Raw genomic sequence first — 20,632 nt, forward strand, 5'->3', positions numbered from 1 at the left:
TTATTTGGATCTATGTGAAATCCTTGTTGCTTTACAACATGACCAAGGGATTATGCCTTCTTTATTCAAAATCACATTTCGAAAACTTAGCGTACAACTCTTCTTTCTTTAACACTTCCACAATTTTCCTTAACCGTCGTTCGTGCTCTTCTTTACGTTGCGAATATATCAAAATATCATCAATGGATGCTATGAATTTGTCAAAATAAAGTTTACAGACCCGGTTCATGAGTTCCATGAACACTGCCTGCGCATTTGTTAGCTCAAACGGCATGAATAAGAATTCACAATGGCCGTAGCGAGTCCGAAACGCTGTTGTTGCAACGTCCTCCTCTTGGATTTTTCATTTGGTGATAACTATATCTAAGATCAATTTTCTAAAAACAAATCGCCCCTTGCAGTTGGTTAAATAGATCATTTACTTCGAAGAAGTGAATACCTATTCTTGATCGTCATTTTATTCAATTTTCCCTAATCAATACATATCCTAACACTTCCGTCCTTCATTTCCCAATTAAAACTGGTGCACCCCATGGTGACTAACTAGGTCGTATAAAACCTTATCCAACAATTCTTGTAACTGATTGGATAATTCTTGCATCTCGGACGGTGCAAGTCGGTAGGGTGCTTTAGCAACAGGGCCAGCTTGAGGCATTAAATCGATTCTGAATTCGACCTGTCGGGTTGGCGGTAACCCAGGAAGTTCTTCTGGGAAAACTTCTGGATATTTACGTATCACCGAAACATCTTCTATATGTTTTCTTTTAAATACTTTGGCAATCGCGTTTGTTAAATACACCACGTTTTCTTGTCGTAAATATTATAGCATCTCAAGATGAGACTAGAGTGGTAACATAATACCGTACACTTTTCTCTGTATCTAATTGCTTCATCGTCCGAAGGAGAGCTTCTAATCATCTTCTTTTCATATTTGATTTCAGCTTCGTGTTGAGTTAGCCAATCCATGTTAACTATTACGTCAAAACTTCTTAACTTTACTGGTCGTAGGTCAATAAGGAAAGGATTAATCGTTCCGAATAATAGGGCAATTCCGAACAATTTAGTTAACCATTAGGGATTCACCGTTAGCGATTCTACAGTATAGGGTTCTATAGTTTCACTAATCGGTATCTTTCCAAATGATAGGAGGTTAACAGGAACTAACTTCTATCGACGACCGTAAAAATATCGCTGAAGCCCATTGATTTAAAACTACAACATACTTAATACCACCTTTGGTTCATGACGTGCTTTATTCGAATTACTCACAAAGGCACGGCTCCTTGCTTGATCAGAGGTTGATGCTTGTCATGAGGTTCGTCTTCCAACGACACCTTGGTTCAACTTTGGGCAATTTATCTTGAAACGTTCTGTACTGTCACATTCATAGCAAGTACAACTGTTTGGCATAATTTGATTTCTTTGGATGGATTATTATTGAAGTTGTTGGGTTCGGAGTGGTTGTACACGAATGGGTTGGGGTTGCCGGTTCACATGGCTTCAATTGGTTCTACAATTGGGCCATTACTTCCATCTTTACCACACCTGTGGCCTACTATCACTCGACATTCTTCTTCCTGCCGATAACCATATTTTCCACATTTAGGGAAGGACCCTTCATGCGGTTCATGTTTTCACACCAGAACTAGTCTTGGTATAATTCTGGATTGTAGGGCATGCCTACTTATTCACAAGTCTATTTTGCACTATACCTTTATCATTTCTCTTCTTTAGCACTCGACGTCTCACCTAACGTCCTTCCATTCCGCTTCCCATAAAGTCGAATATATCAATGCTGGCTTGTGACACAACCCTTCCAAATGTTGTATATTTTACAGGGTTGACTATACTCCTTATCGATGGAGTTAGTCCCCAATATAGTGCTCACTTCGCTTAGTTTCAGGAGTAATTAGCCATGTTACCAGACATGACAATTCCTTCAAACGGTTAGCGTGTTCTAAGTGATCAGCACACAACATTTCTATCTTTCATAGCTCAGTTTCCAATCTCTGAGTTTATTTACTCGAAATAAAGTGCTCTAGCACAAGAATTTTTAAATCCTGACCATATCATCTGAGCAATAATTTTCTAACTATAATTTTGTACATTCGTGTTCCATCACGATACAACATAATCTACCAACATATCTGTAGCATATTTCACCACATCATGTTCTAGACTCTTACCAATATCCTTAACCATTTCGATCTTTTCTATCCATTTGCTAATCTATTCCTCCCTTTACCATCAGTAAACTATTAATAATTTCCTTAACACAACCAACAAACATATCCTTCATACCGGATCTAATTCATTATGACTACTATCCATGTTTAGTTTATAACTAATACTTGTAGTCATAATAGTATTCGGTGGGACATTAACACTCTTAGTAATAACACTAAGAATTGAAATATTCATAATCATGTGATTGCTCGATCTATAAGTCTGCGATCACATTTGCATCAACACTAGCAGTGATCTGTGATACGACACTCGGTATCATCATCTGCTATCTTTGAGCAATCAACTGAATCATATCAATCTTCATCATTGGAGTTACTCTCTTTATGTCATTCTGCCGTACTCATCCCGTACGCAGTGATCAATATTAATTTCACCGTATGACTCGTTACCAGCTCAATTATAACAGCAAGTACACATACACACCAAGTATTATCATACATATTACACATACTAGTATCTAGTATATATGTCCCACAAATATAATAACATATGGACTTAACCTGACGTCAGTTAACGTTTAAACATTTTTCATACTCTTGTCACCAACTAACATATAGATCTTTCTTAACAAAGATTAATGTTTAATATGCTTGATTTCAATATCCTTCTGCATGTCAGCATAACCGATACATGCTTACCGTGAGCACCAAACGATTACGTACCACGGAGTTATAATATCTGTGTCTATTTGTATAACCGGCATACACGGTATACCACCTACGAACGATCAACCAACTAGGCTATAATGATTCCAACACCTCTTTGTGTATGGGTAATCATTCTATTCGAGTATACATGGGTATGGGCATCTAACGGATGTAAGGATAGCATAGGGAATTGCAAGGTTCAAGGTAATCGCGCAACATGGGTTGCATTCAAATATTATCAATTAATATTATGGGGAACTCTATCACTTGCTCAGTCAATGTCCTCAGGCGTTCTAGGTTCGCTAAAATCGGTAACTCTCGATCTGGAGGTGGTATGTCTCATATGTTTGAGAGTGAGAAACACACATATATATTTCTATATATATTATTTTTATCTGCTCATTTACTATCAAATTTATTATTATTATTATTATTTTATTTCATTTTATTTATTTATTTATTTATTTTTTTATTTTTTTTACCTTAATGGAATAGGAATGGGTTCAGGTACAGATTCGTCCGTACGTGAGGGTCGGCGGCTCGAGTGAACATAGGGGGTTATTAGGATATACGGTACCGGTGTTGGTAGGGTAAGGGATTTATCAATTTTGGTTGGGAGTGACGGTTACTAGATATTTCTGGTTAATGTCAAACGGGAGATCTAACTTGGTACTATCATAACTATGGCCCGATAAGTCAGACTCATTATCAACCGATGCTCTAGAAATTTTCAGCATCCTCAGTATTTTTATTATTTTATCCCCCGGTTCCTTATCCGGGTCCTATTTCTCAATACCTGTATCCACAAGATATGTACATATATATACACATTAGCACGTATAAATAATATTATATACTTTACACATATGTTGCCATTTTTACCTATTAATGTACCCCGTGACTTCCCTTGAATTCCTTCGTGCGGGCAAGTCTGTTATTATGTTCCGGACTATAATAACTCACTTGTCCATCCAAGTTCATCCAGCTCTCGTCACTATAAATTATTAGTTGATATTCAGATCCTATAATACTTGAGCTACTGGTTATATTTTAGGTATCTTTTAAAGACATCCTAATTCTTTATAACCAATGGCTCTGATACCAAGTTCTGTAACACCCCGTAACCGCAGCGGAAACGTAAACGGGATGCAACAGACGCCTCTGATATCAACCACATTGTTTATAAAGAAAACTGAATGCATTAATATACTTCAAAATTACATTATCTCGTATTTCATTACCGTCTAGGTGATACACACATCATACAATACGATACATAATTCTATTTATTATAATGTACCCTAACATCCAGCACGCAAATCTTACACACATCAAGCAATTAGCACGTAAGCAATCACTTCATCTTAGTTGTACCTGAAAAGCATGTGAGAAAACGGGTCAACTACGAATAGTTGGTGAGTTTCACAATTCGAGTAAACCATGATAAATCATTATCATAAAATAATATTATTATCGATGTAATTATGCTGAGCCCACAAGAGAAACCTCTGACTATCCCACACAACCCCCGTGGCATATCCCCCTCCCACGGACCCGTGGCATATCCCCCGCCCACGGAACTGCCCCAAACCGCTATGTCTAACATTACATAGCAATATATATAACACCCAAAATAGACATGTGCAACTGGCTGGGAAACATCAGCAAATCCATGCCGGACCAGTTGGGTTTGTCAGACCAATAGTACTATCCACACTCTACCGGCTTTCAGTTAATCACTCGTGTTCCGGGGCCTTAGAATGTTAGCAACTCAGACAATTACCATCTTAGTACATTTCCGTACGATTCCTGTACAATAAAATATATATAAATCCACGCAAATCCATGCGTTCAGAATGTACTTAAACATTTTAGTAAAAACATGCTTCCGCCCCGAGAAAATATTCGAAAACAGTTCAGAAAAAGGGGCTCGTGAAACTCACCTTAGCACATGCAAGCAGGTAACAACAATCATTATCAATTAACACGTCCAATCTGTAATATGATCCCTACGATCGTTATTATACACTCATTATTAATATAACTTTAACCAAGTTAACCGGTACATTTGGGGACACTGTCCACCCAGTACTGTACCCATTCCGGGGGCAAGGTTAACCCAGAAACACTTCTCTGGACTCAGATTGTGATGTCGTTTAGAGTTCAACAGTCAAATTTTCTAATAGCTTGTTTTCCCCGTTTTGCGTGCCTAGCACGGTTACCCGTTTTTATGTTTCAAAAAAATTGAGTTTGGTCACACACGACCCGAAAATAGTGGTTGACTGATAATTTAGTTTAAGTTGTGAAATTAGAACTCAGTTTAGACGGCCCGATTGGCCGCGGGACCCGTTTCCGTATTCGGCGTACCGGAAACTGTTAAATCGGTTAAAAATACCCAAATCATCCGAATTATTTTCGGATGATTCATTTTTACTTGTTTAACTCAATTATATGAAAATAGTTCATTTTTAGGGTTTTTATACACCAGTCAGTTCGTTTAGACGAACTTTACCGGTTTACGCGTTTTAACTTTAAAAGTTTGATAATTAGCACAAATAATTATCCGTTTAATCTCGGATCTTGAAATTTTGCACAAACCACTTTTTGACAGCGGGGAATTTTATAAAAATATTTCCAGAATTAAATTTTATATTTAAAATTTATTTATCTATTTTTAAACACCATTTAAACACTAAATATGTCGTAAATACCAAACGATCTTAGAAAAATCCCAAATTTTTCCTGGATGTCCCCTGCCATCCACATAGTCCCCTGTAATTTTTTTCCAGAACCAAAATCTTCTTTTACATGCCATTTTCACTAAAACCGAGCTAGAAAACCCTAAACTCGTTTAACCGAAAAGCCTACTTAGACTTCTCCAACTGACCTCAAATTTTGTGTGTGACTTATACATGATATAAAAAGATTATCTGCAATTTTCCAGAATTTTTCATGATATTTAACTATTTTTCACCATTTTTGGCCAAAACCGAGCATTAAATTCACCAAATATTCATCCTTTGTCCAAAAATTACCAAAAATTCACAGAACTCTTATTTTCATATGTAGAACACCTCTGTAAAATTTCATGACCTAACTCTAAAGCATCAACAATCTGTCCAAATTTCCCAAAACCGAACATAACCGAATATACCTTTCGTTTTCCGCCACTACAAGCTACAAATCGTCTTTCCGCCTTATCTACCACTAAATACAGAACCTACAACCAACATACCACAATACCAAGCAAGTCACACTCACGATCAAGCCATTTCTTTCATGGTTACGGTTATGATACAAAAACAAAGATTTAACCCGTAAAAATTCGTTTTTGATTCGTTTAACTCCTTTCTTGGACCAAGATCCCTTGTATAACCCGTATACATCACTTGATCATGCAAGAATCGGTTTTCATCTTAGAAACCTCATTTTCTTGCAAACAAACTCAAGAAACGAAGATGAACACGTGATTAACTCGATTCTTTACCTTGTTTTCTTGCTAAAAAGTCTCGGTTTTGGATCATGATCTTGAGAGGAGATGAAGAATTTTGGTTAGCTTGATGAAAAAAAGAAAATGAAATAATGGGGAAGACCCCTTGGGCCGATCGGACTATGTGGGGGGTGGGGTGGGACCCACCTCTCCATTCTAGGCCACACAATTGGATTCCCGTAATCCGGATAATATTTTGGATAATCTGGTTCAGTTCGTTTTTCGGTTAAATGTCTAATTCGGCTTAAAACGAGGCTAAAACGGTCGTTTTTCGGCTAAAAATGAAATTTATATAAAACCACTTTAAAAAAAACTTAAACCATGACTTCCATTAACTTAAAATACCATGTTATTAATAATTGCGCATCTTTTTCGGCTTGATCGATTGTCTCTTGCTCGGTTTGGTATTAAAGGTTTCGTTTAACGTACCGACGTACCATTAAATCGAAAATTCTTTTTTTTTTGTGCCGTACTTTACTTATCCCGAAGCATTAATGCTTCATAGAATCACTAAATATTATAGATATCGTCTATAATTGAACCCTCGATTCGTTCGGGTTTCAATAACTATCGATCGATTAATCGCATATTCAATACGATGAATTATATATTCACGTACAATCAGTACAGTGAACCATGTATTCTCGTATAATTACCATGGTAACTCATGTACCCGACATAAAATATGACGTAACTATCGTCTACCGGTTAGGGTATCCCTGGTTTCGTCAGAATCGTTACATGCAGCCCCGAAACCGTGGCTGGATTTATGGCCAACTGGTAATTCGTTTAAGTGTAAACTAGTTTGGAAACGAACCCGACAAGTGACCTCGTTAACTTCTGGAGATTAAACCTAATTTCCAAAAGTTAAACATAATTAATTAAGTTTTGAAACATGGTATAAACCAGCCCCAAAAGATATCACTGAAAACGGGTATTAAAAGTCTTTCGAACCGACACTTTGGTAACTTGTTTTAATGAGAAGCAAGTCATGCAACCTAAATAACACTATGACATTTTTTTAGAGCCCTAAACATAATATTTTGATGGTTTACAATCTGACCTGAAACTATTTTAAGGGAACCATCGCTTTAAAACCGAACTAGAATCCAAACGGGCCAAAACCGGGTCCGTTAGCGAAACTACAGCTACGAACAATATTTTAAAACCCACGAGATTTCAAAACAACCTATTTTTATTTATTATAACATGTCCTAACTTGTTAGGTGACGAAAAGTGAGTTTTTGTTAAAAATATAATGAAAAGGGCATTTTTGGAAACCGGTTATTTCTCAAAAATTGAAAGTATAAGATTCTGTTTTTCAAACAAAGGCTTATGAGTTCAAATGGCTAGATAAAAGCTACAAATGTTTAAAGGGAAAATGTATTTACAAAATGGGCTTGTTTGCATGCTTAAACTCATTGTTTCGTTTGAAACCGACAACGAGCCGGCTTTTAAAGACTAAAAGACTAGGGAAATATAAAATGGATATTTTTCCAGAAGTTATGTAATTAAAATGACTTATTATAATGTTATAAACCATTTTCAATATTCACAACACCCCCTTACTGTTAATAAATAGCGGTTAAACGCGAGCTATGGTAAAAACGACGTAACCCGAACGAGCATTTGAAAAATATAAAGTTTTCATTTTTCTGAATTTTAACAGTAAGTATAAGTTAATAAAACCATGATTTTAGTGTTACTTATTATACAAAAACTATCTAAGCCTTTAACTCGGTTTTTGCCAAAAGAAACGTTAAACGAAGGTACCAGGACTAAAACCGTACAACCCAAAAATTTATGAAATGTCAGACCTGAAAATAACTCATTTTGTGATATATATAATTATGGAAAATGAGAAGTTTCAATTACAAAAGTACTCGTTTAATTAAACTATTCTTTCAAGACATTTCGTTAAAAACCGACACACCAGTGATAACCGGTATTGTCATTGTTTGTAAACACATGACATGGTTGATTAAATTAGCATAATTAAACTTTTGATATCAATGAAATGTATGTAGCTTCTAGAGTCATATGGTAACCCGAAACCTAACCGAAAAACCGAACTTTCCAAAATTGAAAACTTTATCGAAACCCGACAAATGAACCAAGGTAACTAAAACACCCGGAAGCTGAGTTATATACCTAAACACAAACATTAATCTTATTAAGTTATTTAAGTACAAACTTCCCATAAAATAAAACTTTACTCATCAAGAACCAAATGAAACACTTAGAATTAACTAGTACACAATACCAATAGTGAATTTTACATTGTTCTTCGATAACTTATTGTTGATTAATATACATACTAGGCGTACTTGGTGATTTCTAACATAGTACAAGCTCATTGATTATCTTTCATATACATATTGCATACGGACTGAGGTGAGTTTCGTGCTGCCCTTTTTACTTAAAATTTTTTGGGCTAGATACATGCTAGTTTTACTTATGGTGTGATGTTTATCAAGATGTGTTTTACTGCTAAATTTTTGTCCCAACTTTTACACAATCATTAACCCGAGGGAATGGGCCGAAGGCTTGTATGGGTAGTACTATTTGGGAGACCCCCACGCACAGTGACCCTATGTTGGGTAAACCACACTGAGATCTGCGGATCGTTGCGGCATATAACCTACGTGTTTGACTATTGCTTTTAGCGGGGTGATAGTTCGGGACGGTTTAACTTCTAGTATGAGTTGGGGATTCTTATGCTAGTTGCAGGTTTGATTGTGGACTTTATTGATGTGCACCATGTTTTATACTTACATACACGCAAAGTTGCGCGCTTTTTTTAAATGAATTGTTTTATGTGTATGTGAGCTAAACTCACGAACTCACCAACTTTTTAGTTGACACTTTTTAGCATGTATTCAGGTACTATGGGGATTAGCAATTTGGATTAGCTTTGTAATGAGAATGCTTAAGGATAGAGGCGTATGCCGAACTTGAATTATGAAGATTAGATGCCAAGAAGATTAGTAGAACCAACCACGGGATTGTAGCAGTGTCAGAGAAAATATAGTTTTGTAGTTACACCTTGCTTTAAATACATAATACAAACATTGTAACTTATTTTTATCAATAATATTCCGCTGCTTACACTTGGTACCAGTTTGTCCTTAAAACTCCCAGGCCCTTTTGGCAGGGTGTGACAAAAACTTCTAATGGCTTTGACTGAAATTGGTGGCGGAAGTTTGGATATGGTTTCGACTTTTTCCTTATCAACTTCTAGTCATGCTTGGGTGAAACACCCCAAATTTTATATAACATAATATGAAACACTTCGCGGAAATTAGGTCCCGATTTTCATTTTTTTTATAAAGATTTCTTGTTAAAGATTATTCACATAACTTCTGTCACTTTCTACGACTCGTTTTACATGCGATAGTAACAATGGATTTTAAAAATTTTCGACATGACCTGTAAATTTATTCAACAATCCTTACGAAAAAACAAACAAATTAAAATCTCTAAGAATGTGACAATAAAACCTAAGAATCAACAACAATATAATTCAAAACCAATTAACTAGTACAACAATTGGGTTAATTTCCCAAAATACCACATAATGGTTTGTTTGACCCATTCAGGAAAATTACACGTTTAATATATTATAATTCCATCAAAACTGTCCCTTTATTGACCCATTTCCAAGACTTGATTCCGGCCCTCCGCCCTTCATGAACAACTAGCAGGCTTTCGATTCCGCTTATACCTAAGCCACCAAAATGTCAAACAAAGATGAGTATAGATCATTTCTAATAATAATATACCTTCAAACTTATTTATCATGTTCAAGTAAACAAACACAAGTATTCATATACTCAAAGTGAGTCCTTCACCAAGTTTGTTTCATTCAGTGGCTCCAACCTTCTGATTTTTCCTTGATGCACAACTGTAGCAACCTTATAAGGCTCATGATAATCCACTTAACAAAAGTTAGTAACTTCGTAGATGAAATTCGGAAATCTTTCATTACAAAAACCATATGCCATATACATACTTTTTGGGCAGCAGCTATAACCACTTATTTTATTCATTAAATTGGTATTTCTAGCACCAAAACAACATAGTAAATCTATAGTTTGACACACAGAACGCAACAACATTATTTGGCTAATAAACAAACTATTATAGCCTCTATTTTAATCCCTTTGAGCATACATTTTTGGAAAGCAACAAAAGTATCTCATTTAACTCTTTAAGTTGGTAATTCAAGCACCAAAACAATATAATAAACGTACATTTTGACAGCAAAACGCAACAGCATTATTTTCCAAATAAATATACTGTTGTAGCCTCAATTTATTCTCTTTAACCATATATTTTGCATAACAACTATAGCAAATCATTTAACTCTTTAAATTGGTATTTCTAGCACCGAAACAACAAAATAAGACACATTTTGACAGCAAAACACAGCAGCAATATTTGTCAAGAAAATATACTATTATAACCTCAATTCAACCTTTTTAAGCATACATTTTGGACAGCAATTATAGCAGGTCGAAACAACATAATAGGCGTACATCTTGACAGCAAAACACAACAGCAATATTCGCTAGATAAATATACTATTATAGGCTTAATTTAACCTCTTAACCATACATTTTGGAAAACATCTATAGCAGGTTATTTTAACTCATTAAATTGATATTTCTAGCACCAAAAAACAACATAATAGACGTACATTTTGACAGCAAAACGCAGCAGTATTATTTGCTTATTAACTTAACTTTCATGGCGTCAATTTAACTTCTTTAAACATACTTTATGGGCATTTCTATTGTTCAACTATGGATCTATTCGTATGCATACATGGTTTAATTCAAAGACATAAAGTTTAACAAGATTGTGGTTAAAAACCACTCACCTTTGCCCATAGGAGTGTTGTTGTCTGGTTACTCGTTCGACCCATTGTCTTCCAAGCTATACCATGCCTATCTCGAAAACAAGTCAATTTCTAAATTGGTTAGAACATCAACTAGGTTTATCATAACCTCATGCCCACTCGATTTAACTCTTAATAGTTAAAACGAGTTATGACACACAAATAATCGTTACCAATTATACACTATTTCACTACTTTAATAGCTTAGACATTTCGTCGAACACCTTGTGGGAATGAACTATAACTCACCAAAAATATTAACATGGGTTTCTTACAATTTCATAAAATTAACATCTAATCTATAACATGCAGTTCAACCCATTACTCAAAAGTTACCTTCCATCTTAATAGCTTAAGAGTTAAGAGTTTTCTATACAAAATTGAACATCGGTTTCCCCAAAATCACATATTTTGAAATCATAAACTCAAGAACACTAATCCACAAATTTGCTAACAAATAAACAGAAAATTACATACCGAGAACCATAGAATCGATGGAGATTGACTAACTCGCGTTTGAATCATTTGGTAATCATGACTCGGTTGGAATCGGCCTCTCCTCCTCTCTCTCTCTCTCTCATGCGCTTGAAGATACCATGGGCGACACCCCCTTTTAACTGATTTCTTTTTTTTTTTTTTTTTTAATTATATATTTCAAGCCCTCAAATATCCCTTTTACACTTGATCTTTACCGTTAACCAAGTTTTGTCCTCTATATTTTTATAATGTTAAAATATATTTCTAACACATAAAATTTATAATCCCCAAACTTTAAAAATCACGTTTTAAGAGTTGTACAATATTATCTCAAGGAATGTGTCTCTCTTTCAAAATAATATATACATATATTTTTTAATATTCTAAAATTAGGATGTTACATTAGGATATCTTATGACCAAGAACAATGCCCTCGTTGATCATAAAGTGGCATTTTTCCCAATTGAGTACTAAGTTTACTTCTTCACACCTAGCCAACATTTTGTCTATGTTTTTTTGACAATGATCGAAGGAGTCCCCAAAGACTGAGAAGTCCTCCATGAAAACTTCCATAGAGGTTTCGATCATTTTATGAAAGATGGCCCCCATGCAATGTAGGAAGGTGGCCCGAGCATTACATAGTCCAAATGGCATTCTTCGGTAGGCAAAGGTGCTATACGGACACGTAAAGGTGGTTTTCTTCTGATCTTTAGGAGCAATGGGAATCTGAAAGTATCTGGAGAATCCATCAAGAAAACAGTAGAACATTTTTCCAGATAGATGTTCAAGCATTTGGTCGATAAAAGGTAGTAGAAAATGATCTTTTCTTGTGGCGTCATTAAGCTTCTGGTAGTCAATGCAGACTCGCCAGCCTGTGATGGTCTTCATTGGTATTAGCTCGTCTTTCTCGTTCATTACTACTGTCATTCCTCCCTTTTTGGGTACGACTTGAACTGGACTAACCCAAGGTGAACCTGAGATTGGGTAGATTAATCCGGCATCAAGGAGTTTGATTACTTCTTTCTTCACCACATCTTGCATGTTGGGATTGAGACGTCTTTGATGTTGGACCACGGGTTTGTATTCTTTTTCCATGAGTATTTTGTGAGTACCAAAGGAAGGATTGATGTCGTTGATGTCCATGATCTTCCATGAGATAGCCTTCTTATGGTTCTTAAGAACCTTAAGAAGTTTGTCTTTCTCTTCTTTAGAAAGGTGAGATGAAATAACTACTGGGAGTTGAGAGTCTTTTTCTATAAAGGCGTATTCGAGATGGTTCAGTAGTTCATTTAACTCTAAGGCAGGTGGTTCTTCAATTGATGGTTTTGATTTTTCATTACATTCGGTGATCTCACATATTAATTCTGATACTTCTTGATCATCGAGATTTTCGTTTTCTGAAATGGTTTGTTGATAATTTCGGTTCAGATTTGTGTTTCTAGTGGGTTATTGATGCGGGATTTCCACACATAGAAACTCACGATAGAATCGATGACGTCAACACAGTATAATGTGTCATCGTGATGTTGCGGGTGTTGCATAGATTTTCCTATGTCAAAAGTGATTGCCTCGTCATTGGCCCTGAGAGTGAGTTTGCCAGTGCAAAACATCAATGATAGCCTTTGCAGTGGCTAGGAAGGGTCTTCCTAAAATCAGAGGTACACTTTTGTCTTCCTCCGTGTCTAGAATTACAAAATCCACTGGGAAAACAAATTTGTCAATTTTGACAAGCATGTTTTCAACAATGCCCCGAGGATATTTAACGGATCGGTCTGCTAACTGAATGCACATGAGGGTGGGCTTTGGTTCTCCTATCCCTAGTTTTGCAAAAACCACATAAGGCATTAAGTTAATACTAGCTCCTAGGTCAGCTAGGGCATTGCTAACAGACAAATTTCCTATGTGACAAGGGATAGTAAAGCTCCCTGGATCGGTCATTTTTTGTGGCAGCTTGTTTTGGAGAACCGCTGAACATTCTTCACTCAGGGTGACAGGAGGAGGAGCTCCTCCAGCTTCCTTTTGTTGGTCAGCACTTCTTTGAGAAATTTTGCATATTTCGGCATTTGAGCAATGGCTTCGACAAAAGGGATGTTGAGGTGAAGTTGTTTGAAGAGTTATAAAAACTTTCTGTACTAAGCTTCCAATCTCTCCTGTTTCAACCATCCAGGGTATGAAGAGGTGGAACATAAGTTCGGACTGGTTCCTTAGGTTGTACGGTGCATGTTGGAATCAGTATCTCCTGCGTTTTATCAGGGAATTCCTTCTCCATAACTGGTTTCGAAGTTGGTGAGGCAATAGTGGTTGTGCCACTTCTCAATGTCATAGCGTTGGTTGTCGCATTTGGGTTGGTTACAGTGTTTCTTGGAAGAGCGCCAGGTGGCCTTTTAGACAATTGTTAGGCAATCTGTCTGATTTGAGTTTCTAGATTCTATAATGATGTTTGTTGACTTTTTATATCAGCTTCATGCTTCAACAATACTCCGCTGATATCAACGGCTCTTGAGTCGGCCTTCTTTTCTGCTTCATTTGTCCTAGTCATGATTTGGATCAACATTTCTTCAATTTTTGAGTGGCTCGGATTTTGATGGCTACTGAAACTTTGTTCTTGAAATTGAGGTTTAGGTTGGAAAGATTGATTCATCGGCCTCTTTTCGAATCCGGGTAGAGTTTGAGTGTTACCTCTGTCCTTCCAACTGAAATTCGGGTGATTTCTCCAACCTAGATTATAGTTATTGCTGAAAGCAATGTTTTGACGGGAGATGAAGTCAAATTCTTCCATGGTCATAATGACTTGTTTTCAATCATTTGTCTTGTGATTTCCTACACAGGTATCACAGGTGATTTTGGTAGTTCGGCTTGAAGTTGCTCGAATTGTTTAGAGAGTGCTTCAAGTTGTGCGGTGAGAAGAGTGTTGGAATCGACGTGGTGCATTCTTTTATGGGTTGGTGTAGATCTTAGTGGGTTATAAGTGAAACTCTTCTTTGTTGTCTTCTCCATGATTTCAAATGCTTCGTTAGGTGATTTGGATCCTAGGTCTCCACCGGCGACTTGGTCGATGGCCTGTTTGTTTTGACTGGATTGTGCGTTAAAGAAAGTTTGTACTTGTAACCATACGCTCAGTCCATGATGTGGGCATTTTCTCAGAAGACTTTTGTATCTCTCCCATGCTGCGTGTAACGATTCATAATCATCGGTCCGGAATCCGGTAATGCTGGCTCGGTATTTGGCAGTTTTGTCAGGCGGAAAATATTTGAGGAGAAATTATTCAACCATCTGGTCCCGGTTGGTGATCGAACCAGAAGAAAAGGATTCTATCTAATCTAAGGCTTGACCCCTTAGAGAGATAGGAAAGAGTTTAAGTTTGATATGATATTCTGAACAGTTTTGAATTTCAAAGGTTCCGCATATCCGTTAGAATCGAGATATATGAGAAAGAGGGTCTTCGTCGAGGAGACCATGAAATTGAACTGAATTTTCCACCATATAAATGGTGCTTGATTTGATTTCGAAATGTTCGGTGATATCGGGTGGAGCCACTCCATTGTCGTAGCCTTCGAGAGTTGGCTTGACATATTGGCTCATGTTTGGTTCATTGTTTTGTGCTTCCATAATTTCTTCGATTTGATTTCTCTTGATGTGGTGGCGTCCAATGACTCGTCTTTGATTGTTTCAGCGGTTTATGCAGTCTGTTTACGTGCTCGTCGCCGAAAAAGTTGTTCCGGTTCAGAAATTGGAGAAACGAGCTAAGGTTCAAACGTAAAGGACATACATTGGACTAAATCAAATTTAAACTATTAAACTACAGGTTAGTTAAAGTTAGGCTAAAAGTTAAGCTATTTTAAAACTAAGGTATAAGTTAATTAAGCTAAAGTAAAGGTTAGGCTAGCCTATAAAAAAATCTAATCTAATAGTTAGTAAAAGGAAATAAAATAAAAGTTAAAAATTTATACAATTATAAACAATGATTAAATTAAAACATGGATCATTCTTAGAAATGTACCGTGTCCCCGGCAACGGCGCCAAAAACTTGGTGTGTGCGTGTGGTGTAGTAAAATATAAAGGATGGCAGATTTAGATTTTGCACAAGATCGTGTTTTTAATTTACAAAAGTGATTTCTACTAAGACTAAACACACACAAAATAGGCGAGTGTACCTATCATGTATGTAGAATAGTATTGATAAGAACCAAGTATCGATCCGTGGACACAAATGTTTCTAATAATGAATATTCGTTTTAGTTCAATTGGAGAATTTTAATCATTTTGGGGTTGAGTTTTAAACTTTAATAAAAATACTTATATATAATATATAGGTGAAAAGAAGAGAAATTCTAAATGCGTAAATCAAGTATATGAAGGTTACCATCTAAGATCAAGAATCCACTGCATTCTTCCTTGATGATTATTTAGTAAACATGTGATAAAATTTCCCTAATAATATATGATAGAGTAGCCCCTCATTTCTAACTGAACATATTCTATGACATAAAAGAAAGTAGCATGCGTATATTCAAGTCCATCCTTGCTTAATCGCATACTACCACGAGAATGTCAATTTAAGTAGGCAAGTAGTTTAGTAAAGTAGAAAGATTAGGATTGACTTTGATTTCTCAAATACCAATTTTAACAAATTCGGGTGATTGTAGTTCTCAAATACCAACCTCCCCTTGGTTGATTTAATTAGGTCATAATTACACATCCATTAACATATGATTTCTTTATTTCTAAGTACAATATAAGGATCCATGTTTTATCTTAAATAAGTTATCAAGTTCTTTTTACCATTTCTAGTCTCCAAGAGCATAAGTGAATCATGAATGATTATTATTCATCAACATTAATATATTGAGTTAAAGTGATAAAACAATTCTCCGTCAAAGGATAATTGCAAAATAACCATATACTTTACCGAACTAAATCACATGTTTAACATAATCATCAAGTAAAACAAAGCTTCTTCAAAGAAATTAAATGGTAAATGGAGTTTAGCTCATAATGAGCATGGTTATGAACATTAAAAGATATTAAAATAACAGACACATGATCAAACTAGAACAATCTAACCAAATGTGGATGAATCTTCCTTCTTCAGTGGTGATGGATGATGATGATGATGATGATGATGATGGATGGTGATGATGATAGCCTCCAAGCCTTCAAAATTTCCACAAGATCTTCAATATGAGTGTAATGTGGGTGTTCTTATAAGAGAAACATGTATAGAAGTTTTCTTCAAGCACACCAAATGAGTTCAACATGCTCCTCTATTTATAGGCTGTCTGGGCACTCAGGCACGACCCCGTGCTCCATGAGGCACGCCCCTGTGTCCACGTGTCCAGTCGCATTAAATGCTCTGTTAGATCGTACATGCTGACTCAGCTCGGGGGCGTGCTTCCTAAGGCACGGCCCCGTGTTTTTGGTCGTTTGTTACATTTCTTTTGTCTTTTCTGAAAAGTGACCACGGCCCCATGCTTTCTGAGGCATGGCTTCGTGTCCACGTGTCCAATATTTTGTCTTTTCTTGCATAGGAAAGTATGGGGGTGTGTCCATGGGGCATGGGGGCGTGTTTGAGTGTTTTCTTGGGTTTTCATTCATTTTTCTTCGGCTTTTCGTTTGTTTCTTCGTTTAAGGCTTGGTTTTACCTGAAAATACATTTTAATATGATAAGTAGCCATTTGAGCTATATTATTTGATGGAAGTTGCAGTTTTTAGAGATTATTTGATGCTAAAAAGATGTATATTTTTATATACGTCAGCAACCTGCACCTGTAAAGGTCCAGTAAATGATATATTTAAATCCCAATCATAACTTGAAATAGCATAGCAAAGTGAAGAAAGAAATATAAACCGATTGCATGCAAGATCATTTTAGGTGGGGGACTTCGGATTAAAGTTGTTCTAAAACTCAGATTCGCAGCAGCAGATCTCTTTGAGAATATACCAAAATTACCCCTCTTGTACAAATTTTAACTGATGTGTTTTTCATTCGAAAAATGTCTCATTCCCAAAAAAAATAACAGAAATATGCAGGTGCAACATAAAACTTTGTGATGCTATAGTAGTATTTAACTTAAAATATGCCATGAAATCAACTTAACCAAATAAAAAGGTTGCATATTTTGTAAACAAACCAAGGATGCTTTTCGAATTTTAATACTATGTTGACCAAAAAAAGTCTTTTTTGTAACATGGAGTGGGTAATTCGCTATATAATGTGATTGCTAATATAACATATTAACTGAAACGTTCGATAGTGTTTAATGTGTGATGGCATTTGTTTCAAAGTTAAAACCATTTTAGCAGCCTGTACGAGAGTACTGATGAATCTTAACATGAGTTTTGTTCAGAAGTCAATAAGTGAAAAATAAAATGAAATCCGTTTCTGGCTTTTTAAAATCTCTAACAAAGCAATATATTTATACGCCATGTTATCAATGGATAATGGGTCCGACGTCAACGTTAAAATAACAAAAGGGTCGGACCGCAACACAGTAGTGACAAAATACCATTTCTAACAAAGAAGACAACACATGCTTAATTAAAAGTTAATAATACCATTTATGTGCCCATAGATGGGGTGGTTGTCATTGTATTATTTTGAGACCGTTAAGTAAAAAATGCTCATGATACCCGCCCACCCTTCCCATCGCACTCTCTTGCGTAAAAGTGAATACCTTTTCGTCACCCATGGACGGGTTGCTTGTTATATGGTTAAGCGTCACGCGGTCAAAGTACATCGATCCGCCACCATTTTTCATTGCAGGACTCAAAGTGGAGCCTACATATTCAGTGGTTGAGTATGTGCCCTCTGAAGCATACCAAGATTCTAGTTTCTTTGAAGCAAGGCTGGTAAGATACCCCTAAAGCATAACATTGAGCAACAAATAAGCAAAATGTAACATTATATCTATCTATATATACTCTATATATACATATATATGTATATTTATATAAAATTTATTTATAGGCAACGATCGTTGATTACCTTGAAAATCTGATACTCTTAAGGATTTGATCGCAACAATTGGTGAGTCATCAGCCAGGTCAGGTCTGATAATTTTTCACCGGCATCAATGGCAAGGGGGTCCATAAAGATACAACTTTTGATTTGTTACTAAAATATGCATAACTGGACTTCACAAACTTTTAAAAGGGAATATGTAAATGTTAAAGCACAAAATGATAGTGGTGTTACGTGTCATCCGCGATAGTTATGTCGCGTTTCGAGATTATGTCGTTGTCCAACTTCCTTCTGATGGTCTTTATTGGTGAAACAATTTGCACCACGCCAATAACATCTACAGTTAATTAAAGTAAAAGAAGATGAAATTAAAAGTGAAAGACATCAACAATAGGGTATAGAAAAGAATCATACCAATAAATTCCTTGTCGTACATATTGTCCTAATTGATCGATTGGCACAAAGTTAAACTTGGTTTAAGGAATGATAGCCGAACAAAACCCGACCCCACCCGAAAACCTGAAAAAAAAAAGCCCAGTCAAATACTCGGAATCGGTTCCTAAAAATACCCGGGTTACGCACCTCTAAGTGAGCACTGCAACAAATTAATTTTCTTATGTTAATTATATATGATTGTCACACATTTACTTTCTTCACACTTAAAAAATTTATCTATACGTTATTGAACTAATATGTATGTTAGCATATATATACATGATGAGGTTCATTTTATATATATAATAAAATAACATTCTCCTTGAAGTATACTAAACGCGTCAATAAATAAGCATTGTTAGATAAGTTTGCATATTATTCATGTACTCTTGTATCGAGATATTGAGACTTTCAATTTCAAATTGGTATTCATGTACACATGATCTCGTTAAATCGACTAAACTTATACCAAATCATAAACTCGGTGGCAAGTTGTTGAATAACGAGTGTAAAGCTACGCACGACAACGACCTCTGTCGTATTGGTTACTGCTTCAAACATTACGTGCACACGTTTTTAAAAATAGGGTAAGGATCCTAAGAGAACCCTTTACAAATTGAGAACTTTGAGAACCATTTTGGACCACTAAAAACACCTTTAAAAAAATATTTAAAAAAATCATAAAACAAAAAATAATAAAAATTTTAAAAAAGTAAAAAAACCAAAATTCTTATATTTCATTCCGGTTTCATTAAAAAAATAAAAAAAATAGAAAAAAAAACAAAAAAAAACGTTGTATTATACACATATGTATAATTTTATTTAATCTTTGGTTACGTAATATACACATATGTACAACATCATATATCTTAAATTATACACATGTGTACAAAAAAATATGTAAATGTACATATATGTATATATAATACATATGTGTATATAACTTAGCTAAACCGAGTTTTTTTTTAATGAAACCGGGATGATAAAATAAGAATTTTGGTTTTTTTACTTTTTTGATTTTTGTGTTTTATTTTATTTTATGATTTTTTTTTTATTTTTGGGTTTTATGTTGTCCAAAATGGTTCTTATAATTCTCAATTTTAAAAAGATTCTCTCATCCTAATCCTTTAAAAATATTCAAAGAACTCACCTTTGGGTTAGTGTGAACTTTTTTAAAATTAAAAGCTACCAAAATGTGTATTGTTTCTTTTAATTGGCTTTATGTTATAGTGTTCACGAAAGAAGACAATGACACTAGTGCGAGAAAATACAACACAATCAAGTATCTTACTTTTGAATTGTTTCTTTAGGTTTGACGGGTGGTTTGTTTATTCATTAAACAAACGAACATGAACGCATGTTTCGTTCGTTCATTTATGTTAGTGAACGTTCGTTTATGTTTGCTTATTATGTCCGTTTATGTAATGCTCGTTTACATATTAATAGAAAATAATTATATATTATTTTAAAAAGTC

General features: G+C 35.4%; 1 long non-coding RNA gene across 1 annotated transcript; it reads right to left on the bottom strand.

Annotated features, from left to right (window-relative positions):
- Positions 1 to 9,679: 9,679 nt before the first annotated feature.
- LOC143612338 (uncharacterized) lies at positions 9,680 to 11,863 on the bottom strand. Its single transcript, XR_013149930.1, has 3 exons — positions 11,762 to 11,863; positions 11,267 to 11,333; positions 9,680 to 10,108 (listed from the first exon to the last, which is right to left on the bottom strand). It is a non-coding gene; the product is annotated as an uncharacterized LOC143612338 (long non-coding RNA).
- Positions 11,864 to 20,632: the final 8,769 nt, after the last annotated feature.

This window comes from Bidens hawaiensis, unplaced genomic scaffold (genome assembly GCF_021521415.1).
Source record: "Bidens hawaiensis isolate Kalapana, Puna unplaced genomic scaffold, B.hawaiensis_p1.1 tig00034358_1, whole genome shotgun sequence".
Classification (NCBI taxonomy): Eukaryota; Viridiplantae; Streptophyta; class Magnoliopsida; order Asterales; family Asteraceae; genus Bidens; species Bidens hawaiensis.